A 22,630-nucleotide genomic window follows, 5' to 3' on the forward strand; every position below is an offset into this window, starting at 1 on the left:
TCGGTACTATGGAGAGAGCAACAGATTTGTTGGAAATCATACATACAGATGTATGTGGTCCGATGAATGTTGAGGCTCGTGGCGAATATCGTTATTTTCTCACCTACACAGGTGATTTGAGCAGATATGGGTATATCTACTTAATGAACCATAAGTCTGAAACATTTGAAAAGTTCAAAGAATTTCAAAGTAAAGTTGAAAATCATCGTAACAAGAAAATAAAGTTTCTACGATCTGATCGTGGAGGAGAATATTTGAGTTACGAGTTTGGTCTACATTTAAAACAATGCAGAATAGTTACGCAACTCACGCCACCCGGAACACCACAGCGTAATGGTGTGTCCGAACGTCGTAATCTTACTTTACTAGATATGATGCGATCTATGATGTCTCTTACTGATTTACCGCTATCGTTTTGGGGTTATGCTTTAGAGACGGCTGCATTCACGTTAAATAGGGCACCATCAAAATCCGTTGAGACGACGCCTTATGAACTGTGGTTTGGCAAGAAACCAAAGTTGTCGTTTCTTAAAGTTTGGGGCTGCGATGCTTATGTGAAAAAGCTTCAACCTGATAAGCTCGAACCCAAATCGGAGAAATGTGTCTTCATAGGATACCCAAAGGAGACTGTTGGGTACACCTTCTATCACAGATCCGAAGGCAAGACATTTGTTTCTAAGAATGGATCCTTTCTAGAGAAGGAGTTTCTCTCGAAAGAAGTGAGTGGGAGGAAAGTAGAACTTGATGAGGTAACTGTACCTGCTCCCTTATTGGAAAGTAGCTCATCACAGAAATATGTTCTTGTGACGCCTACACCAATTAGTGAGGAAGTTAATGATGATGATCATGGAACTTCAGATCAAGTTGTTGTTGAACCTCGTAGGTCAACCAGAGTAAGATCCGCACCAGAGTGGTACGGTAATCCTGTTCTGGAGGTTATGTTACTAGACCATGACGAACCTATGAACTATGAAGAAGCGATGGTGAGCCCAGATTCCGCAAAATGGCTTGAGGCCATGAAATCTGATATGGGATCCATGTATGAGAACAAAGTATGGACTTTGGTTGACTTGCCCGATGATCGGCAAGCAATTGAGAATAAATGGATCTTCAAGAAGAAGACTGACGCTGACGTCTATAAAGCTCGACTTGTTGCAAAAGGTTTTCGACAAGTTCGAGGGATTGACTATGATGAGACCTTCTCACCCGTAGCGATGCTTAAGTCTGTCCGAATCATGTTAGCAATTGCCGCATTTTATGATTATGAAATTTGGCAAATGGATGTCAAAACTGCATTCCTGAATGGATTTCTGGAAGAAGAGTTGTATATGATGCAACCGGAAGGTTTTGTCGATCCAAAGGGAGCTAACAAAGTGTGCAAGCTCCAGCGATCCATTTATGGACTGGTGCAAGCCTCTCGGAGTTGGAATAAACGCTTTGATAGTGTGATCAAAGCATTTGGTTTTGTACAGACTTTTGGAGAAGCCTGTATTTACAAGAAAGTGAGTGGGAGCTCTGTAGCATTTCTGATATTATATGTGGATGACATATTGTTGATTGGAAATGATATAAAATTTCTGGATAGCATAAAGGGATACTTGAATAAGAGTTTTTCAATGAAAGACCTCGGTGAAGCTGCTTATATATTGGGAATCAAGATCTATAGAGATAGATCAAGACGCTTAATTGGACTTTCACAAAGCACATACCTTGACAAAGTTTTGAAGAAGTTCAAAATGGATCAAGCAAAGAAAGGGTTCTTGCCTATGTTACAAGGTGTGAAGTTCAGTAAGACTCAATGCCCGACCACTGCAGAAGATAGAGAGAAAATGAAAGATGTTCCCTATGCTTCAGCCATAGGCTCTATCATGTATGCAATGTTGTATACCAGACCTGATGTGTGCCTTGCTATAAGTCTAGCAGGGAGGTACCAAAGTAATCCAGGAGTGGATCACTGGACAGCGGTCAAGAACATCCTAAAATACCTGAAAAGGACTAAGGATATGTTTCTCGTTTATGGAGGTGACAAAGAGCTCATCGTAAATGGTTACGTTGATGCAAGCTTTGACACTGATCCGGACGATTCTAAATCGCAAGACGGATACGTGTTTACATTGAACGGTGGAGCTGTCAGTTGGTGCAGTTCTAAAATAAGCATCGTGGCGGGATCTACATGTGAAGCGGAATACATAGCTGCTTCGGAAGCAGCAAATGAAGGAGTCTGGATGAAGGAGTTCATATCTGACCTAGGTGTCATACCTAGTGCATCGGGTCCAATGAAAATCTTTTGTGACAATACTGGTGCAATTGCCTTGGCGAAGGAATCTAGATTTCACAAGAGAACCAAGCACATCAAGAGACGCTTCAATTCCATCCGGGATTTAGTCCAGGTGGGAGACATAGATATTAGCAAGATACATACGGATCTGAATGTTGCAGACCCGTTGACTAAGCCTCTTCCACGAGCAAAACATGATCAGCACCAAGGCTCCATGGGTGTTAGAATCATTACTCTGTAATCTAGATTATTGACTCTAGTGCAAGTGGGATACTGAAGGAAATATGCCCTAGAGGCAATAATAAAGTTATTATTTATTTCCTTATATCATGATAAATGTTTATTATTCATGCTAGAATTGTATTAACCGGAAACATAATACATGTGTGAATACATAGACAAACAGAGTGTCACTAGTATGCCTCTACTTGACTAGCTCGTTGATCAAAGATGGTTAAGTTTCCTAGCCATTGACATGGGTTGTCATTTGATTAACGGGATCACATCATTAGGAGAATGATGTGATTGACTTGATCCATTCCGTTAGCTTAGCACTTGATCGTTTAGTTTGTTGCTATTGCTTTCTTCATGACTTATACATGTTCCTATGACTATGAGATTATGCAACTCCCGTTTACCGGAGGAACACTTTGTGTGCTACCAAACGTCACAACGTAACTGGGTTATTATAAAGGTGCTCTACAGGTGTCTCCGAAGGTACTTGTTGGGTTGGCGTATTTCGAGATTAGGATTTGTCACTCCGATTGTCGGAGAGGTATCTCTGGGCCCACTCGGTAATGCACATCACTATAAGCCTTGCAAGCATTGCAACTAATGAGTTAGTTGCGGGATGATGTATTACAGAACGAGTAAAGAGACTTACCGGTAACGAGATTGAACTAGGTATTGAGATATCGACGATCGAATCTCGGGCAAGTAACATACCGATGACAAAGGGGACAACGTATGTTGTTATGCGGTCTGACCGATAAAGATCTTCGTAGAATATGTGGGAGCCAATATGAGCATCCAAGTTCTGATATTGGTTATTGACCGGCGACGTGTCTCGGTCATGTCTACATAGTTCTCGAACCCGTAGGGTCCGCACGCTTAACGTTTCGATGACAGTTATATTATGAGTTTATATGTTTTGATGTACCGAAGGTTGTTCGGAGTCCCGGATGTGATCACGGACATGACGAGGAGTCTTGAAATGGTCGAGACATGAAGATTGATATATTGGAAGCCTATATTTGGATATCGGAAGTGTTCCGGGTGAAATCGGGATTTTACCGGAGTACCGGAGGGGTTACCGGAACCCCCCGGGGGTTAATGGGCCATAGTGGGCCTTAGTGGAGAAGAGGAGAGGCGGCCAAGGCAAGGGCCATGCGCCCCTCCCCCCTAGTCCGAATAGGACAAGGAGAGGGGGGCGGCGCCCCCCTTTCCTTCTTCTCCTCCACCTCTTTCCCCCTCTTCTCCTAATCCAACAAGGAATAGGGAGGGAGTCCTACTCCCGGTGGGAGTAGGACTCCTCCTGGCGCGCCCCTCTTGGCCGGCCGCACCTCCCCCCTTGCTCCTTTATATACGGGGGCAGGGGGCACCCTAGGGACACAACAATTGATCATTGATCTTTTAGCCGTGTGTGGTGCCCCCTCCACCATAGTCCACCTCGATAATACTGTAGCGGTGCTTAGGCGAAGCCCTGCGTCGGTAGAACATCATCATCGTCACCACGCCGTCGCGCTGACGAAACTATCCCTCAACACTCGGTTGGATCGGAGTTCGAGGGACGTCATCGGGCTGAACGTGTGCTGAACTCGGAGGTGCCGTGCGTTCGGTACTTGATCGGTCGGATCGTGAAGACGTACGACTACATCAACCGCGTTGTGCTAACGCTTCTGCTTTCGGTCTACGAGGGTACGTGGACGACACTCTCCCCTCTCGTTGCTATGCATCACCATGATCTTGCGTGTGCGTAGGAATTTTTTTGAAATTACTACGTTCCCCAACAAGTGTGCGATGATGATCATATCAATCTTGGAACCACTTCCAACACACATCATCACTTCACCCTTAACTAGTCTCTGTTCATTCTGTAACTCCTGTTTCAAGTTACTAATTTTTAGCAACCGAACAAGTATCAAATACCCAGGGGTTACTATAAACACTAGTAAGGTTCACATCACTAACATGTATATCAAATATAGCTTGTTCACTTTGCCATCCTTCTTATCCGCCAAATACTTGGGGTGGTTCCACTTCTAGTGACCAGTCCCTTTGTAGTAGAAGCACTTAGTCTCAGGCTTAGGTCTAGACTTGGGCTTCTTCACTTGAGCAGCAACTTGCTTGCCTTTCTTCTTGAAGTTCCCCTTCTTCCCTTTGCCCTTTCTCTTGAAACTAGTGGTCTTGTCAACCATCAACACTTGATGTTTTTCTTGATTTCTACGTTCGCCGATTTTAGCATCGCGAAGAGCTTGGGAATTGTTTTCGTCATCCCTTGCATATTATAGTTCATCACGAAGTTCTACTAACTTGGTGATGGTGACTAGAGAATTCTGTCAATCACTATTTTATCTGGAAGATTAACTCCCACTTGATTCAAGCGATTGTAGTACCCAGACAATCTGAGCACATGCTCGCTGCTTGAGCTATTCTCCTCCATCTTTTAGCTATAGAACTTGTTGGAGACTTCATATCTCTCAACTTGGGTATTTGCTTGAAATATTAACTTCAACTCCTGGAACATCTCATATGGTCCATGACGTTCAAAACGTCTTTGAAGTCCCGATTCTAAGCCGTTAAGCATGGTGCACTAAACTATCAAGTAGTCATCATATTGGGCTAGCCAAACGATCATAACGTCTGCATCTGCTCCTGCAATAGGTCTGTCACCTAGCGGTGCATCAAGGACATAATTCTTCTGTGCAGCAATGAGGATAATCCTCAGATCACGGATCCAATCCGCATCATTTCTACTAACATCTTTCAACTCAGTTTTCTCTAGGAACATATCAAAATAAAACAGGGGAGCTAAACGCGAGCTATTGATCTACAACATAGATATGCTAATACTACCAGGACTAAGTTCATGATAAATTAAAGTTCAATTAATCATATTACTTAAGAACTCCCACTTAGATAGACATCCCTCCAATCCTCTAAGTGATCATGTGATCCATATCAACTAAACCATGTCCGATCATCACGTGAGATGGAGTAGTTTCAATGGTGAACATCACTATGTTCATCATATCTACTATATGATTCACGCTCGACCTTTCAGTTTCAGTGTTCCGAGGCCATATCTGCATATGCTAGGCTCGTCAAGTTTAACCTGAGTATTCCGCGTGTGCAACTGTTTTGCACCCGTTGTATTTGAACGAAGAGCTTATCACACCCGATCATCACGTGGTGTCTCAGCACGAAGAACTATCGCAACGGTGCATACTCAGGGAGAACACTTATACCTTGAATTTAGTGAGAGATCATCTTATAATGCTACCGTCAATCAAAGCAAAATAAGATGCATAAAAGATAAACATCACATGCAATCAATATAAGTGATATGATATGGCCATCATCATCTTGTGCTTGTGATCTCCATCTCTGAAGCACCGTCATGATCACCATCGTCACCGGCGCGACACCTTGATCTCCATCGTAGCATTGTTGTCGTCTCGCCAACTATTGCTTCTACGACTATCGCTACCGCTTAGTGATAAGTAAAGCAATTACAGGGCGATTGCATTGCATACAATAAAGCGACAACCATATGGCTCCTGCCAGTTGCCGATAACTCGGTTACAAAACATGATCATCTCATACAATAAAATATAGCATCATGCCTTGACCATATCACATCACAACATGCCCTGCAAAAACAAGTTAGACGTCCTCTACTTTGTTGTTGCAAGTTTTACGTGGCTGCTATGGGCTGAGCAAGAACCGTTCTTACCTACGCACCAAAACCACAACGATAGTTTGTCAAGTTAGTGTTGTTTTAACCTTCTCAAGGACCGGACGTAGCCACACTCGGTTCAACTAAAGTTGGAGAAACTGACACCCGCCAACCACCTGTGTGCAAAGCACGTCAGTAGAACCAGTCTCGCGTAACCGTATGCGTAATGTCGGTCCGGACCGCTTCATCCAACAATACCGCCAACCAAAGTGTGACATGTTGGTAAGCAGTATGACTTATATCGCCCACAACTCACTTGTGTTCTACTCGTGCATATAACATCTACGCATAAAACCAGGCTCTGAAACCACTGTTGGGGAATGTAGTAATTTCAAAAAAATTCCTATGCACACACAAGATCATGGTGATGCATAGCAACGAGAGGGGAGAGTGTGTCCACATACCCTCGTAGACCGAAAGCGGAAGCGTTAGCACAACGCGGTTGATGTAGTCGTACGTCTTCACGATCCAACCGATCAAGTACCGAACGTACGACACCTCCGAGTTCAGCACACGTTCAGCTCGATGACGTCCCTAGAACTCCGATCCAGCTGAGCTTTGAGGGAGAGTTCCGTCAGCACGACGGCGTGGTGACGATGATGATGTTCTACCGACGCAGGGCTTCGCCTAAGCACCTCTACGATATTATCGAGGTGGATTATGGTGGAGGGGGGCACCGCACACGGCTAAGAGATCAAGAGATAAATTGTTGTGTCTATGGGGTGCCCCCCTCCTCCGTATATAAAGGGGGGAGGAGGAGAGGGCCGGCCAAGGGGACAGGCGCGCCCAAGGGAGGGCAATACTACTCCAAGTAGGTTTGTCCCCCCGCTTTCCTATTCCAACTAGGAGAAGGGGGAAGGAGGAGGTGGAGAGAAGGAAGGAGAAGGGGGGCCGCCGCCCCCTTCCCTTTCCCAATTCAGATTGGGGCAAGGGGGGCCGCGCGCCACCTCTTTGCCTCCCTCTCTCCTTTCCACTAAGGCCCATAAGGCCCAATAGCTTCCCGGGGGGGTTCCGGTAACCCCCGGTACTCCGATAAATATCCGATAACCCCCGGAACCATTCCGGTGTCCGAATATAGTCGTCCAATATATCAATCTTCATGTCTCGAACATTTCGAGACTCCTCGTCATGTCCGTGATCACATCCGGGACTCCGAACAACCTTCGGTACATCAAAACTCATAAACTCATAATATAACCGTCATCGAACTTTAAGCGTGCGGACCCTACGGGTTCGAGAACTATGTAGACATGACCGAGACACGTTTCCGGTCAATAACCAATAGCGGAACCTAGATGCTCATATTAGCTCCCACATATTCTACGAAGATCTTTATCGGTCAAACCGCATAACAACATACGTTGTTCCCTTTGTCATCGGTATGTTACTTGCCCGAGATTCGATCGTCGGTATCTCAGTACCTAGTTCAATCTCGTTACCGGCAAGTCTCTTTACTCGTTTCGTAATACATCATCCCGCAACTAACTCATTAGTTGCAATGCTTGCAAGGCTTATAATGATGTGCATTACCGAGTGGGCCCAGAGATACCTCTCGGACAATCGGAGTGACAAATCCTAATCTCGAAATACGCCAACCCAACAAGTACCTTCGGAGACACCTGTAGAGCACCTTTATAATCGCCCAGTTACGTTGTGACGTTTGGTAGCACACAAAGTGTTCCTCCGGTAAACGGGAGTTGCATAATCTCATAGTCATAGGAACATGTATAAGTCATGAAGAAAGCAATAGCAGAATACTAAACGATCTTGTGCTAAGCTAACGGAATGGGTCAAGTCAATCACATCATTCTCCTAATGATGTGATCCTGTTAATCAAATGACAACTCATGTCAATGGTTAGGAAACATAACCATCTTTGATTAACGAGCTAGTCAAGTAGAGGCATACTAGTGACACTCTGTTTGTCTATGTATTCACACATGTATCATATTTCCGGTTAATACAATTCTAGCATGAATAATAAACATTTATCATGATATAAGGAAATAAATAATAACTTTATTATTGCCTCTAGGGCATATTTCCTTCATAAGGATCGTCGATGGTGCTCGTGTTGCGGTTGAGTTTGGGCCCGCTGTCGCCGTCGCTCAAGCGGCTCCGGTGCTTCGGTTGCGGTGCTTGTCGACATGCAAGAAAGGTCATCTGTGGTAAGTGAACAGTTGCACGATCAAGAAGAGAAAAACCTAAGGAGTACAAATCGAAATAACCTGATGAGGCTGCAGCGTCAGTAAAGCAGGGCCGGTGGAGTTGAATATGGCGTCCGTGGAGCGTGTCTGGTGCAGTGGACGAAGGCTTCGGCGGGCGCGGTGTACAGTGCTTTCGGTGAGGCGGACCTGTTGCGGCGGACGTGGGCTTGTATGAAGGGCCAGCGATGGGGCTAACGAGGGAGTCAGTGAAGGGCCTACACTGTGGTGGACGAGGGCACCGGTTAAGCAGATCCGATGCGGTGGACCATGATGGCGGTCAATGAGATCTGGAGCGGTGGACAAGCAGTCGCTGAAGCGGCTCCGGTGAAGTGGTGAGTTGGCAGTTAGGGGTTCCAAGGTGCGGGAGGTAGATCCGGCGGGGTGTGATCCACCGCTGCGGCGGAGGACTAGATTCGGCGGCTTGCCGTGGTTGGGGGGTTGGGGAGGGGAAGGGGAGGGGCTCTGGGGAAGAATGTTGGGGGCAAAGAGGGGAAAACAATGGAGTTACCAAAGCAGCCCTTTTTCGTTCATGTGGCAGGGGTAAAACAGGAATATCACAGGGCTAAACTTTCGGGCGCGAGATATTTCGATGTGAGCGGGAAGTTTCAAAGCTTTTGGCGCCTGAAAGTGTTCTGCTCTTGTACGGCCGACTATGATATCATGGCCGAGAATTTATTTGTTTTGCACGCAAAAAAAGTGCAAGTTTTGAAAATCAATGTCTCCAACTCGAAACTTAGATTGTCCATTCAATTCAAATATGGATCATTGAGCTAGTACAAGTAAATACCATCATACGGTCCAATTCAAATGAAATTCCAAACGTGTTTATCCTAAATATGATGACAAAAGCAAAAATGTGTATGTGTATGAATAAACTGGATGATTATAAAGTTTGAACATGCCCGTATGTGTATATCTCTAGCAAAAATGTACCTCCATTTAAATGAATTACAAAAGCTAATGATGGAGTCGAATTCCAAAATTCCAATTTAGGTTTGTAATTCTGGTACATCATGGTATATCACGCATGTTCAAAAGTATCGTTGTCTCATAGTCCAAACTGTGAAACAAATTGATCAACCATGAATGCACACACTATTGACCATATATATCTCAATTACGCTAAAGTCCCTCAAATATAGACACCTCACTCTTTATCTGAAGTCAACCCCCCCCCCCACACACACAAGTCGTTCTCTCACACGATCACATTAACACCCCCCTCTCTTCTAAAGTCCAGACCCTAATATAGGTCTCTATCACTTTGTCTCTCGAGCATGCACACATATCTTCCCCCACTATCTAGGTCTCCCGGCATCTCTCTTTGCCAAGCACACGCACTATGTAGAGTGTATCTTTCCCATACACACAAAACGTCGCCCCCAAACGTCTATCTCCCTAGTTATGTGGTTCTCGCACACTCACCTCACACACCACCCCCACTACAAACAAGCACACTTTGTCTCCTTGTGCACCACTCTCCTCTTTCTATCTCTCCCACATGCGGACCCGCCCCAGCTCCTTCCCTGTATACATATATGCCGTGACTCTTTCCATAGCTCCCTAATGTATCATCATTCTCAATCTCGCACGTTGTTCTCTACATCATCTATTCTAGATCTCTCATGAAGTCCCTATCACACACACGGTGACTCACTTCCCTTGCGTCTCCGTACATAGGCCAATTTCGAACAACATCAACATTGTCTCCCTATCTATACGCCATTTATGGACACAAACGACCCCTCTCCCCCCTCTCTTCCTCTCTCTCTCCCCGTCGCTCTCTCTCTCTCGCTCGCTCTCACACCCCTCTCCCACACACACTCGATGTCTCTTCCAAATAGTCTACTCCCCGCCCGCACCCATGCTATCCCGCTACTACACATGCCTTTGTCTCTCTCTGACACACATGTCACACCATTCCCCTTCCCTTATACTAGGTTTACATCATTAGTGATCTCTCTACTCCACATACACACACTCCCTCTCACACACAAACGCGCACACAAACACACACAGACACGCACAAACACCCATTTATCTGGATCCTCATCTCTCCCCATGTCCGCATGTGTATCTCACATACTCACTCTCTGATTATGTCTATGTGTCTCCATGTTACACAACACAAAGCCCCATGTACATGTCTCTCTCTATCCTCCACACACATAGACACAAAGAATCTCTTATCATTGCCCCAGTCTCTAGACATATCACACACGCACACTGTCTCTCTCTCTCGCAAACACGCCCAACAAGAGTTTCCCCGTGAATAACTTACCGTCTATTCATCAACAGTCGTGGCAGTACGACGAACACGAGACATGAAAAAGAATAAATCTACACGTGCGTAGACCACCTAGTATGACTACTAGGACTAGAGCAAGCCGAAAATGCGCCGCCGTCACCCCCTCCTTATCGGCGACGGGAAAACCTTTGTTTTACACAGTCGAGAAGTCATTGTGCTAGGGCCCCACATGCTGAGGCGTTGAATAGAATGTAGATCCTAGTTTACGGAAACAAGTATCGATAATACGTTTGTATCTCCATACTTATATTTCTTCTCTTATAAAAAACCAAGTTGGTGATGATGGTACGCGTGCCATCTTACAATATAGACCGTTCGATCTATATCTGACGGATGGAAATTAAACTAAAAGATACCCGCACCTCTCTCCACACTTGCAGACAAGGCCTTCCCTCGTTCATCCTTATCTCCAACAACCTCATTGTTGAGCAATTAAAAAAGGAAGCCTTTGGAACAAACTGGCCTAGTGGCCGCTGCCGGCGTCGTCCATCCCCAAGCCTCTGCTCAGTCCGACCACCAATCACCACCACGCCCCACTCCTCTTCACCTTATCTCCTATTTCTCGAGATATCATTAGTTTTTACACATGGGATTACTCCCGCATGGGTCAATCACAACAAGTGTTTTTATAAAAAATGCACCTTGATGTTTCGTGCAATGCACGGACATCTTGCTGGTACTCCTACAGAAGACTAAGTTGGTGATGATGGTGTGTCTGCCATCTGTCATTTCTGACCATTAGATCTACATCTAACGACTGTGTGGTAAGTTGTTGCCTTTTCTCACCAACATCCCACTTCTCTACCAATTTGCAGAAAACCCCATAATTAGTATCTTAAAACCAACCACATCCCTCCCTCACTTCACCAAAATAGCCCAAGGAATATATTCTGATTGAAACATAATATATCTCTAGTGATATATGTATATCAAAATTAGAGTGTTTTGTATCAAGTTTGTGAATAAGTATTATTCTAATTATGATCCGTTGCAACGCAAAGGAACATTGCTAGTATTTCCAACCATGCAAAAAAATGCTAGTATTTCCATAGTTTCGAGTTTTCCATCAAGATATTAGTCACTCATGGTTGATATTTACTTTCAATCACGTACACATATGCACTATGTAACTAGCCTTTCTTATTGGCTTCCAAAGCTTAACTTTCGCTCCTACTTACAATATGTAGAGTATTTAACAAAAAACTACCACTTTGAACCAGCCCTAGGAAGAAACTATTGTACAAAAAATAGCAAAAACATACCCAAAATTTCTTAATCCGCGCCAAAAACTACTACCTAGTGCCGATTAGGCTCGTTTAAACCTGTTTATGACAGGGTTGGCCCACACATCCGTGCTAACGAGGCAGCTTAAACCAACACATTTTGTTTGACCGTTGACATGAAGGACCCACATTTGACCTTCTATCCTGTTATTCCCCCTCAAATCATTATTTTTCCTGAACAATACTTCAAACAGTACTGATGCGTGTTCGTCGGTGGCGCCGGTGATGAGCGAGTTGGCCGCCGCTCCGCCGGACGGGCCGGACGCCGCGGTGGCCTCCGCACGGTTTGGCAGGCTGGCCCAAGCGTGACTCACGAGCGAGCAAGCCGCCGCGCTGGCCTTCGCTCGAGCCAGATGGCTGGCCTTAGCGCGGCGCGCGCGAGCAAGCCGCCGTGCCGCCGTGCCAATCTAGCTAGCAAACCTTGCAGACAAGAAGCTGGACAGAGCTATCTTGGCTGGCTAGCGGCCGCGAGCGCCGGACAGAGCTGGCATCTGGGCTGCCGCAAGATGGGCTCCGCACCACCGGCGGTTTTGACCTCGCCTTCTGCCGGCGGTCGTAGCTGCGTCCCATGGCCGAGGATGACTAGGTGGATGGGCCGGAGGTAGGAGGTCACTCGGGGATTTTTGTGCAGACTGACATGTAGGTCCCACAAGTCATAACGCCAAACTTGCCGGTCGAATAGAAGGCGTTCACTTAAGGGGCGACATGGGTTGAAACATGCCTATAACGGCCCTTTTAGAGTAGTCGTTTCTTGGTAGGGCTGGTTGGTAAGGGCATGTCCAATGGTTGATAAGGTAGTCTTATCTTAAGTCCGCCACATATGCAAGTGGTAGTAGTTTCTTGGCATTATTAGTGGTTTCTTGTAAGGAACAATGTACTAGCGACAAAAGGCAATTCTAGGTTGCGTTGTACTCCAACGAGTACTACTAGTGGTCGCGGGAGTGTATACCTCGTTTTGTGGGTTCGATCCCGGCCGAACGCACGGCGGCCTTTTTTTTAATAGTAACTTCGCTGCGAGCCAATATTATACATGGGTAGTTTGATTTTTGAAGTCGAACGGACGTGCCGCACCACATTCTGGGTGCACTGGATAGCCTAGCCACGTGAACGGGTTTTCCTTCCCATCATCTCGTGGCTCGCGTGCTCGCCCTAGCCGCACCTCGCTTGCAGCTTCCTCGTCAGCTAGTAGCATATTTAAACTAGCGCCTCCCAATTAAGCCCGAGGAGCCGGAAAAGCCTGGCGCGGCATTGGGAACTGTGCAATATGGCTCTGTACGTAAAGTGCTACTAGTACTCTACTACTATGTAGCTTGTGGCGTTGCACGCATGTACTTCACTCCATTATCGGCTCTATAAAAGAAATTCCTCTTGACGTGTTTTTTTTCAAACGGAGGAAAAAGGTTTGCCTCATCTCATTCATAAAGAAGGAACTACTAACAAAGTTCGACGAGATCCATTACACCTCCACAAATGGAAGCGAAAAGCCTAGTCTCGCTGTATCAAATAACTCAGATGTTCTGCCCCCGCAGTAACCGTCGCAGATAAACAGGCTGCTAGTGTGTGAGTGAGAGGAGCGGCTGAGTAGGCCAGCTACGCGCTTGAATAGAGCACCAAGAGTACCCACTACGCAGGTGTACTTTCCCTGCATTGATAGTACAGCGATGGTTCTAGAGAACAGTAGTACCCTCCACTTCCAACTGTAGCTCCTTGGCCCTGAGATTCAAGAGTTCAAAACGGGTGCACTATACTAGAAGTACAGTACATCGCACTACTAGTTGAGAAAGTAGTACTAGTACTGCTACAGTATGAGTACGTAGTAAATAATAGCCTCACCCCTTTGCTAAGGAATGATCGAGGAGCTACAGTTGGAAGGGACGAGGCCCTGCGGTTACTACGCTCTTATCTCCTCCTCGCCAGTTCCCCTCCCCCTGAAGAGAAGGCAGTTCGTCGCTGCTCCCATGGATTCGCCAGGCAGTTCTCCTCCTCGTCAGGGCTGGGAGAACTTGGACGGCGATCCTCTGGGAGAAATCGCACGCCGCTTCGACGTCCTCACCGCCGCAAGACTCGGTGCTTCCTGCACCAACTTTTTCAAGACAGTGCTTAAACAGGCTTGGGAAAAGGCCATGCTTGTTGGTCTTCCATGCGTCCTCGAGGAGAAGGTTCTTCTATGGGACAATCCTTCGAACAGTCCACTGCTCCCTGGCCATGGTTGCACGTTGACTCCGCTAGATTTGTCGACGTTGAGAGGTAGTCGGATTTTGTCCGATGAGCAGGTCAGTCATGGAGTTTGATCATGTAGTACTTAGTTATTCCATTTCCATCCCGTAATTTCTCCTCTGCCCACCGTCTTATATATAGGTCTGGGTCGGTGCCAACAAAGATTGGCTTGCATACCTCCGGTCGGATACCACCATCATTTTGCACAACATCCATAGCAGTGCGGCCGTTCCCGTAGACCCCTTCTCCACCATTGGGATCGGCCTTTCGGACTGGTTGGGCTTGAATACGTAAGATGATGCCTACATGAGATTGAAGAAGATAGCAATTGCGGACCCGCTGACAAAGCGACGCGGCTACGACGATTACTATCTCATCGCGGTGTTCGACATAAGGATTGCCATCAATGCAAGAGGCAGCAATGGCAGAGGCTGGCGCATGTTGGCCGCGGCAGATTTGTACCCCTACACGTTCGAAGACGTTGTGCGCCATCTAGGCCGCATCTTCGCGGTGACAAGCCAGGGGACTTGTTTCATCTGGTTGCCATCCTACGGTACGGGAGATTACAAACGGAATGCACAAAGCCACAAACCATCATTTGCATCCCTAACGGTACTCCATTATTTTGCAGGGACCAGTCATCCCCCGATCAAAATAAGATCGCCGATCCTGGATGTGCATCTGCATCCGCGATTCGGTCTAACCTGGAACCTTGTAGCTGAATTTGGCATATTGGGATCAACTATCTTAGCAGTCGTTACCCATGGTACCACTAATGTGCAACATGGTCACACAATCTACCACGATCGGACCGTCACCATCTACCCAAGTATTCCATTTAGTATTATATGTTTTAACCCTCTCGCCTTCTCTTTCATTGTTATACTACTTACTAGTACTAGTAGGAGTACTTTTTTCCTTGGAGTAGCTAGCTAGGCCCTTGAAGACTTGAACTCACTAGCTGCCACCATTTTTGTTTTTCCATGTCTTACTATCTCATCCATGTAGCCAAGAGTGGCTATATATAATAAGCCGGTTATTTTACTTCCTCTATACCGGAGTAGTACTATTTGCTGCACAGTATTACTGCCCGCCATATTTGAGCACAACATTATTATGCATGGACCTTGACTATGTACGTCACCATGTGTCCAGATCTAAGATGCCGCGTGTACCAGATGAATGGCGCCGAGTTCGCCCCCGTAATGCTACGTGGGTGCCGAGGAACACTCTTGGAGAGTACTCGCTTTTCATTGGGGACAGCTACCCCATTGTGAAGCGGATGCCACCTTTCGTGCACGACACTGAAGGCCTGCCGTTCATGAAGCATGGTTGTGTCTTCAGTGTGCACCGCCGAATGAACAACATGCTGGGACACGCTATCCCTAATTTATGTCGCTTCAGCTTGGATGAGTCTCCATCGTGTGGAACTAGACTAGAAAGCCGCGACAATGATTCCCGTTGCCCACCGCTATGGATCGTGCCATCCATGAAGAACACTAGGGACTGGAACCTGGAGGAGCACATGTAGCCCATCTATAACGTGTAAGTGGAGTATGGTAAATTATGAACGGCAGCGCTGTGAATATATGTAGACTAGTCATGCACAAATTTATCACATGAATTGGAGATGAACTTGTGTGGCATACTGGCATTTGTCCTTTAGAATTAATTACTAGTAAATGTGTTATGTGTACGTGCAACTTGTGTGGTTGTTGCACGGGCTCCAACACGCTATTTGAGAAAAAAGGTGGCACAACTTTGGATACAGGTGACGTGGCGGCATCATACAGTAGCATCGTTCGCTATAGTTGTACTCCCTCCATTCCTAAATATAAGTCTTTCTAGAGATTCCAATAAGTGACTACATACGGAGCAAAATGAGTGAATCTACACTCTAAAATATGTCTACATACATCCGTATGTTGTAGTCAATTTGAAATGTCTAAAAAGACATATATTTAGGAATGGAGGGAGTAGTATACTCCTACTAGGACGACGACTCCTATAAAACCTTGCGCTTAGCTCTTTGCCTCTTCGGGAGGTTCAACAGTTCGTACTCGTGTGAACCTTGCACTTGGCTCTTCGCCTCTTCGGAAGGTCCAACAATGATGATACTACAGTACAATATGCTTCTGGCAATCTGACACCGATTGAACTCTTGCACATCCACAGCGAGGGCGAGGGCGAGGGAGAGGGAGAGGGAGAGGGCGCTGTAGTCAAAACCCTCACCTCGTCCTGCGAGCCACCGCGCGTGTGGGAGAGGGAGAGGCGTAGTAAGCAAGCTTCTCCTCGTTCGGCGAGTTGACAGGACACATCAAAGCAGTACTAGTACTAGTCCATACTGCGTCCTTTCCGGTTAATATGGCTTAATTTGAAATGAGAAAAATACACTGGCGGTCAACGTATGTAACAATACGCTCTTTACGGTCACTATATATAGTTTTGCGGTGATTATACGATCACTAGCTCATCGTAGAGCACCGTATTCCACCCTACTGACCGGCCACATAGTCGACGTGGCACTTTGTTGACTGGTTAAATTGTCACCTGGTTTCTGGGTCCAACCTGTCAGTTGGCAGAGCAAAGAAATTAGTTAAACAAAACTTTATGCAGGCGCGACAGGAGTCCAACCCTTGCGCGCAAACCACCCTGGCTATGTATGTGAGTGCATGCACGTGTACTCCCTCGGTCTTCCAACAAAGAGTGTACATCGGCTAGAAAACAAAGAGTGTACATCTATACTTCCAATGCATTTAGCCTTTAAGGATGGTCATAGTGGGAGTAACTTATAGCAAGTAACATAACACATCCCAAGAAAAATTTGCTTACGTGGCATGTAGTTAATGAGGGGAGAGATGGTTGGAGTAACATAATATGTTACTGTAACATAACACATACCAAGGCAAAATGAGTCTACATCTTAATAAATGTTGGCTTGCATGATACCAACTATATGTTACTTCCCACTATGAATGTAGTAACATAGACTAGTAACATATGCATGTTACTAGTCTAAGTTACTCCCCGCTATGACTAGCCTAATCTAAATCGATATTGATTGACTAATGCACCAACTTGTGCTGTAGGTATAGGCTACATGTCTATCCTTAATTACAGCATGCAACAACCTTCATTTAATCTTCTTCTCTCAATGGTCGCATGCACACATAAGTCTGCTACTTTTGGGCGTTAATTATGACCCAGTCAATGTGTAAATCTCTAAATGTACAGTCTTTCACGGGCGTAGGGAGTAGGTTGGGCACTTGAGCGTGAGCGTGTGTGTTGCGTCGTGTGCTGTGTGCCGCATGGGTGCGTGAGTGTTGCGCGTGTCCATGTGTACGTGTGAGTGTTGCATGTTGCATGCATGCATGAGGCTTTTACTCCCTCCCATTGACATGTTCATATTTCAAGCTTCCTCTGTTCCCTCCATATGGTGATACTCCCTCTGTTCCCAAATACGGAGTAAAAGCCTCCCTCTGTTCCCAAATACGGAGTATTTGTCTTTCTAGAGATTTCAACAAGTGACTACGTACGGAGCAAAATGAGTGAAGTGAGCATAGAGGCATAGGGATACTGTAGATAGGAAGTCTTCGCGATCCATTATTCCCCATCTCGGTCAGAGAGAACTATTCAACTAGTCTTCGTAGTGAAGTGACAATACAAGCTACAGCAGATGGGACACACGCGTGTTGGTGTTACTAAATCAGCCTTACCTAGTACTGCCATCATGTTTGCCAGTAGAGCACGCTTCGTCAAATACGCCTACGCACCTCTCTCCTCCATTAACTGACATATGGGCCCTCTTGAGGTAGACCCACATGTCATCGGCGTAACTATTTACACTCCAAAGGACGGTATATCCTGGTAGTAGTACTAGTAGAATTGAGATTTAATGCACTTTCTTCCCCGTCTTTCACTCTTCTTCCTCCTCTCTTCTTCTTCCTCCTCTCTTCCCCATCGTCGGCCGCACACAATTTCCCCCCGCTCACTGCTCGCCTCCCCCCCCCCCCCCCGCGTGCGCCATCTTCCTTGGTAGCTCGCGCGTACCATATCCCCCCGCTCACTGCTCGGCCACACACGCCATCTTCTTCGCTCGCCCGCCCGAATCCACTTCCCTGCTGGCTCGCAGGCACCGAAAACCCCAATCACTCAGCGCCCTAAAAAAACCTATGGCAAAACCGACTGACACGCAGAGCCACGATTGGAATTCCCTCCCCGATGTTCTCTTGGAGCAGATCTGTAATTGTATGGACCTACTCAGCATCGTCCGTCTGGCCGCATGCTCGGTGTCTTTGTACCGTCTACTCCTCTGCAACCGGCCGGCTCTTTTCAAGACACCCTGCTTGCTGATGCCCGATCCTCGCAGTTGGCCCAGACACCGACTTGACGATCCTACGGAGGTTGCTGTGGTGCCCCTCGACATGCTACCACTACCCGTCCACCTGTCCTTCATGCGCGGCCACTACTGGGCGGGCATGAAGGCCAACTAGATCGTCCTCATCCACCAATCCGGTAGTTCATGGCATCTCGTGGATATCTACACCCAGCGAGAGATCACCCTTCCATCGTTGGATACCGCCGCCATCGAGCCTCTCGGCCCACCGGACACTCCTGCCTACTACGCACGAGACGCGTCAAGCTTTTGGCTCGACCTCTATTTGCTGAAAGTTATAATCTGCGAAGTGCCCACACCATCAGAAGACTACATGGATTACAAGCTCATTGCCTTGTTCAACATGGGATTAGTCTATCTCGAATCCGGTCGCCATACATGGTTATGGCTCATCGTCAATCCTGTTGAGGCAACATTTCTGTCTGATGCTATAGTGCACGATGGCATTGTTTACGCGGTCGACGCACAGATTGGCTGCCTATATTGGTGGAATCTATCGTCGTGTAATTGTTCTATCTCATCTCATCTTTACCTTATGAATACGACTGCCTGTTCATTGTTACAAATTTAGAATAGATAGTATGTCTATAACCACATCATTGTTATATGTTCCTCTCATTTCCTAGATTTTTATGACCCCACATGTTATTGTTAGAGTTGATATGGGAACAATTGGCATCTAATGATTGTTAGAATATATATTATAAGCATAACCTCATGATTGCTATATGTTACTCTCATTTCCAAGATTTTTATAACAACGCATGTTATTGCTTAGAGTTGATATGAGAACAGTAGTAAGTGCTATGGTAGAATATGAGTAGGCCCTGTCATAGCTGTTTTCCTCTCATTGTTACATGATGTTTGAACCATGACATATTGCTAGAATACGAAAGCCATTGGCTTATTTTTTTTACTTGGGGTATGATTATGACCATGGCATTACAATTATCTGTCTATGATATGTCTCACTGTTATAATAATCTTAATTCCACACATACTCTGAACATGGTTGTTTATTTTTGTCCTTTTGGTCTCCAATTTGAATTGTTGCAGCAAACGCAAATGCGCTGGCCTTCATGATTCCAGGACCTGGAATCATACCAGCCGATGGGTGGTGGTTTATCGCTCGTTCAGCTGACGGCGGTCATTTGATGCTCATTCGCACGTACCAAATTGACCAAACCATTACATCAAACCACATGTAGTACAATGCCTGGGGCGTTCGTGACATTGATGGCTATGGCTGCTTCGTGTTCGAGAAAGATCCCAGCTCTGTTGGGCCAAGCATATTCAACTGGAGGTGGGTTTACAGCCTCGGCAACCACTCCATGTTCCTCGGGCTCAATTATCCGATCATCCAACCAATCATCGATCATATCACCGGCGATGATTACCATGCTATGCAACTTCCATTCGCCAGGGGGACTGTGTTTACACATCATACCATGGGTTTCATGAATCACCATATCCAGAGATTCGTCGACACAGCTTGTTGCCAGATAACCTTCAGTGTGTGAAAGGCATCAAGCTTCCATGCGATGGATGGCTTTTGCAAACCCGACATGCGGCGATGTGGTTCATGCCAACTGCAAATATGCACAACTTGATTCGTACTGATATCTAGACTGAGCCTTATACTCTGCTGCTGTAGCATGACCCTCTTTTGTTGGATATTATGTATTGTTGTTAGTTTGAAGCATTCCTCTGGTTTGAAGGATAGATACCTTTCTGGGATCAAGTGCATCCTAACTCACCGGCGTAGGATGTACTAATAATGATGATGGAGATGCTGTGAAGAAGCCATATATATATACTGTATCAATTAGGCTTCAAGTGCGTACTTGTTAGTTAAACCTATGGTTAAAATGTGACACTAAATACGACTAGTAAGTAGTACAGTAGCAGTACTAGTATACGTCGGTCAAATTATTCATCATGTCCACATATTGAATTGACGTGACAACACGCTGCACGTGAGGTGACACAAGAATCCCGGCGGCGTCTTCGGGTATTGTGGACTTCAGATTTGGAGTACCACTTAGCTGTCGAAATCTTTCATCATTCACTTAAAACAGTCGATTGATCATACATTGAGTATCCTATAACTGGAATTAAGCGATGCAAGTCCAAGAAGGATTGGCCGGTGCTGCCGGCTAGCGTCAAGTTTGATCCCACGGATCAGGAGCTGATCGAGCACCTTGAGGCCAAAGTGACTGCTGACAGCACCAGATCTCACCCTCTCATCGATTTGTTCATACCAACCATCGACAGCAAGCACGGCATATGCTACACCATCCTGAGAAACTTTCAGGTAAGACACCGATCGACCGTCTACTTGCACAAATATATTCCTTTGTTTATAGCTCTATTTTTCTTTTTTAGACGCGGACCTAGTGAAGCAATTACAATTTGACAGTTAATAAAAAGTGAAACAAGTGACTGCAACATGCCAAAGATGTTATGAAAATGCCAACCACGTACACTAAAACCTGTATTCGACAATACTGCAGGTATCACACTGAGTGGCCTAAGCAAGCATTTCTTCTAGCTCAATTCCAGGGCATTCAAAATGGGCACGTGGACGCGTCGCAAGATACAGTCGGAGTGCGGCATGCACGTGATGTGGCACAAGACCGACAATACCTTGTCGGTGGTGGTCAACGGCCGGCAGACGGGCAGCAAAAAGGTTCTGGTGCTGCACACCAACAAGAACTTCGACCGGTAGAGGACCAACTAGGTGATGCACCAGTACCACCTCGGGGACCTAGAGTAAGAGAAGGAGCGGGAGCTGGTCCTCTGCAAGATTTTCTACCAGACGAACACTAGGACCAGGACTAAAAAGATTATAAGTTAGTTTGGTATTGTTTTTTCAGGTCGAGCAAGTTTCAACTGGGCTGTAGACTGCCCAGGCTTGGTTTTGTTTTTAACAGGCCTAGCCCATAACGACAACGGGGCACAAAGATCCAGCAGGTATCTACTGGCTCTGGCCCGCCAGCGTTAGTTATATTTTGTTTTACAACATCCGCAGGCAGTTTTTTTTACTGAATCAAACACACAGCCCAGTTCTATTTTTCTCTTGAAACGCCATGTCCTACATCCGTTTTCTAATATCTACCTATAGTTTTACTAGTTCATATACACGTACCATTATATTGAAAATACATAAATTTCCCTTTTCATATTTACATCCTTATTTTTGTTGTTGTTCCCTCCCAGCACTGATTTTTTTATCGCTGGTTTTCCCTTAAACCAACTCATGTTTCTCTTTCAGAGTCGTATCTCTTATGCCAGGCAGAACTTTAGGGAAGATAGTGAGCCAAACCATCTTGAAGAGAGCGAGATGACCCCAAGGTCCTATCTTGATGAAGACGGTGAGTTGAAGCTACTCACCAGCAGCTGTGAGACAACCTCTGTGCAGTCGCTGCCTCAATCTGTTCGATTTCTTCAGTCTCAACTTAAAGCGGAAAGGCTTGCTTCAGCTCAGCTCCGACTTGATGTTAATGATGCAATGTAGATCTCAGAGGACTGCCTTGTGCACTATGGTGCTATAAAGCTAGGGATGGAGCATCTATCGTTGACACAACTAAGGTCTCATCAGCTTGTTCGGCTACTTGCGGAGCCCGTCCTGGCCAGGCCTAATGCCTTCTGAAGTGCTCTCGGTTTTGTATATTCTTTTGTCGGCGCGTTTATATGCACTGGGGGCGACCTTTGGTACCCAGTGTATGTAATATGTGGTCACGTTGCGCTTTATTATCACCGGTAGCGAACTTTCATTCTCAGTGGATGTAATATGCCGTGATTTCTTTATTGTATAGTCTAGGTTTATTCTTGGTCGGTATGCTGTAATTTAGGCCGGAAGGTTTAGTGGATCTCAGATTTGTCGGTCTTCAGGCCGGCCCGTTACTCATATGGGCCAAAGCGTGGGCCTATAATCATCTTGGGCCATTAGCAGGTCTAAACGTAAAGTTCTGGGCTATAAT

This window comes from Aegilops tauschii, chromosome 1, assembly GCF_002575655.3.
Source record: "Aegilops tauschii subsp. strangulata cultivar AL8/78 chromosome 1, Aet v6.0, whole genome shotgun sequence".
Lineage (NCBI taxonomy): Eukaryota > Viridiplantae > Streptophyta > Magnoliopsida > Poales > Poaceae > Aegilops > Aegilops tauschii.